We start from the raw sequence: 4,124 nt of genomic DNA, 5'->3' as shown, positions 1-4,124 counted from the left end.
ATAAATTAGACCTTAATAAAGCTTTTAAATATATAGAAATAAAATAGTATGAATGCATATAAAGTAAATATTATTTGATATGCCATAAATTTGGTCTTTCCTCCTGAAGTTAGGACTGATCCTAACATTTACATTGGAGAGCTGTGTGTATGCACCCACATGCATGCAAACACCCACATGCCCCTTGTTACCAAAGGAAGTATCCTGAGTACCTATCCCCAAATAGAACACCTATTTCAAATCTCTGCCTCCCAAGGCTCAGGAATAATTGTGGAAGAGGAGGTGGAAAGATTGTAAGAGATGGAGAGGGTGGGTGACCACAAGCAAACAGTCTTCTAGACAGCTAGTCAGGTACCCATATGAACTTACAGCAGTGCTGAGAGTACACTAAATTGGGTGGGGGGCAGTGGGAGAAAGTATGGAGTCAGGAGGGGATGTTAGTGCCAACAATCAATATTGTATAAAAATCACAAAAATTCAATATAAAAGATGTTGTTTAAGTAGGATTTGTGGTCCTGTTAAGCCCCATAATTATATAATTCAAGTTCAGTTCAAATATGTATGCTTCTGGCAGGGCGCGGTGACGCACACCTTTAATCCCAGCACTTGGTGTGTGTGGGGGGGGGTGCTGAGGCAGAGGGATCTCTATGAGAAAGTCAGCCTGGTCTATATAGTGAGTTCCAGTCCAGCTCAAGCTACAGGGAGACCTTGTCTCAAAAAGACCAAAACAAACAAATGGAAAAAGAATATGTATGCTTCAGTGCAGTTGGAGAGAAATCTGCATTGCTAATTCCAAGGTTTGAGAGTGATTTATAAAAGCATAGCCAGGTGTGGTGGCACATACTTTTATCCTAGCACTTGGGAGGGAGAGGCAGATGGATCTCTGTGAGTTCAAGGCCAGTATAGTGAACATAGCAAGTTCCAGGCAAGCCAGGGATACATGGTGAGACCCTGTCTCAAAACAGCAAAAAAGTATAGAAGAGGTGGTTTAATTTTATCTTGTTAAAATGCATTTGAAAATTAATGAAAGCCTTATAAACTTTCCCCTTGGGGCATAGCCAGACAAATACAGTGAGTATGTAATTTCAGGACGTTTATAGATTACCTCAAACCATTTGTGGATTCTTATAGCTCACATCTAGCTTAAAAAGATTTTTCTAACATAGTCAAAGGAGATGACAATATAAACTTGTTTCAGAAATTTATTATATAACATTTTAATGAACCAAAAGAATTACAGGATCTCAAAGTTGCAGTCTTTTAGCAATAGTCGCACTTCCCTTAGAATACTTAATATATTTCAAATGGAGGGAAATGAAAAGATGGCTCAGCTATTAACTGCATTGGCTGCACGTGCTCAGTTCCCAGCATTCATGTGGCAGCTGAACTGTCCTTAACTCCAGTTTCAAGGTATCTGACACACTTTTCTGGCCTCCATGGGCACTGAAGTTACATGGTTCACTTATATACATGCAGGTAAAACACTCATAAACATAAAATAAAAATGCATTAACTAACTAATTAATTAAAATTACAAATGGGGAGCTTTGGGATTGTTTAATCAAGAACCATCAAAATAATGAGCCAACAAGGTAGGATATATCCGTGGTAAAGATGCAAGTGTTTAGAGAGGTGAGGCTTAGAAAGAGGTAGAAGGATTTAAATGACAATTATCTTGTACTCTGTCCCAGCCCAATCCTAGGGTTGCTACAAATAAAATGCAGGATGCTTATATTCCATTTTTCATATTTCCATAAATATGTGACATTACATCCAATGTTTCATTACTGGTATTTTTATTTTATTATTTATCTTTATTTTCCAGAATTTCCTTTGGCAATTTCCCCCCACGAGAGTTGAATTTTTAAAATAATACTTCAAACTAGATGATCAGGAATTGGTTTACTAGACTTGTTCTAATTTAGTCAGCTAACTGAATAGTTTAATATATAGATAATGTATGTATTGATTAGGAGCATAGATTTGAGAACCAGATTATCTATGCAACAATCATTCATATACTGTTTCAAAAGCCTTAAAACTTGAAGAAGTTACTGAACCTAACTGTGCCTTCAAAATGAGGGATAATAATACTAATAGTATTTTTTTATGGAAATTAAATAAACTAATATGTGTAAAGCTCTGAGAAGGGTCTAGAAACATCGTAGATGTCATACCAATCTTAGTTATATAGTGCTTTCAATTGCTCTTTGGATCAGAAAAGTCCACATTTACTTTCTAAAGTAGATCCTTAGGACTTCACTGTAGTCTATTGTGAGGTAAACAGAATTCCCAGGATCCTTTAGGAATTCTGACTCTGGATTCTCCCAAGTATGATTAGAAAGTCCATGAATTTTTTCCAGCAGTTAGGAATATTTATGGCTTTTTTCCCTCCAAGGAAAAGAAATTAGAAAGAACCTTCCTTATAAAATCACCAGTGGTCCTGTTTACCAAGTTTTTGGGTACTCAACTCCAAGATCTGACTTGTCAAAGAATGTACTTTTCCCAGATTGGGACATTGGCTCTGTACTTTTCTGTGTTAAAGTTAAAAAATTTTCATTCTTCTGGTTATAATAGCTATAAACAACACCTAAGTTTTACATAAAAGGCTACCCTAGGTTACTTTGACACAAAGCTTCTTTGAGCTTTCTTTTTTCTTTCTTTTTGGTTTTCTGAGGCAGGGTCTCCCTGTAGCCCCAGCTGACCCGGAACTCACGATGGCCTTAATCTCACAGATATACCTGCCTCTGCTTCCCTAGTGCTGGGACTAAAGGCATGCACCACTATGCCTGGATTTCCTTGAGCTTTTAAAGTTGATGTCCGAATTATTTCTCTTCTGGGAGTGTACATTGTGGCACAGGCTTTTTAATCCCAGCACTCGGGAGGCAGATGAAGGCAAAACTCAGGTAAGATGGTCCTACAGGGAGATCCTGTCTCAATAAAAATCCTCTGCTCATTATCATAGGTGAGTCTCTTTTGTTTAAAACCAAGAAAGCTAATCTTAAAAATAAAATATAAATTAACCAAGGATGTAAAGGGCCTTTTCAATGAAAATGATAAAACACTGATAAAAAATAGTAGAAAAATAACTAAGGGGAAAGGTATGGTGTGCTAATATTTTCGAATGTTGAAAAGTCCATAGTACTCAGGTCTATATACAGAGTCTATGTAATCTCTGTCAATAGTCCAATATAGTTTTTTTTCACAAAAAACAGAAAAAATAATTCTAAAATTACAATACAACCAAAAAAATATACAATACAACCACAAAAGACCCTCATGATCATCAATTAAAGGAATTTTGAACAAAAAGCACAAAGAACAGGCATTACATATCTTGAATGAAAATATATTACATAGCTGTAATATTCAAAGAGATATAGCATTATCATAACACTGATGCATAGATGAATGGAAGAGAAAAGAGAACCAAATTATAAAACCCAAATAATCTTTGACTATGAAGAAGTCACCCTGTGGCAAGGTAGTTTCTTCAATAAATAGCGTTGAGAAAACTGAGTTCCTGCAAAAGAATTGAGTTGGACTCTTGTTATATACTACAGAGAAAAGTCAACTCAAAATGGATTAAGAGCCTGAAGGTTAGGCCTGAAACTAAATATTCTTACAAGAAAACATAAGGAGAAAGGTCTGTGACATTGATTATGGCAATGAGTTTTGAATATTACCCCAAAACATCAGTAACAAAAGCAATAAACATAAGTGAGGAGCATCAAACTAAAAGCCTTCACCTAAAGATACAATAAACAAAATGCTCATCTTATAGATTACACAAAATATTTATAGACTATATATCTTATAAGTTGTTAATATCTTGTGTGTGTGTGGTTTTTTTTTTTTTTGTCTTTTTTGAGACAGGGTCTCCCTGTAGCCTCAGCTGGCCTGGAACTAAGTAAACCAGGCTGACCTTGAACTCACAGAGATCTACCTGCCTCTGCCTCCTGAGTATTGGGATTAAAGGTGTGTGCCACCATGCCTGGCTAAGTTGTTAATATCTTAAATATATAAAGAGCTCATATAAATCAATAATGCACAGAATATCTCAGTATATACTTTTTCTAGATGTTAAAATGGCCAAAAGGTATGTTGGGAAAAAAAATGAAATA

The sequence above is a fragment of the Nannospalax galili genome, unplaced genomic scaffold, assembly GCF_000622305.1.
Source record: "Nannospalax galili isolate Female #2095 unplaced genomic scaffold, S.galili_v1.0 scaffold311, whole genome shotgun sequence".
In the NCBI taxonomy this organism is placed as follows: Eukaryota; Metazoa; Chordata; class Mammalia; order Rodentia; family Spalacidae; genus Nannospalax; species Nannospalax galili.
The sequence above is the reverse complement of the archived record's forward strand: the minus strand, read 5'-3'. Positions refer to the sequence as shown.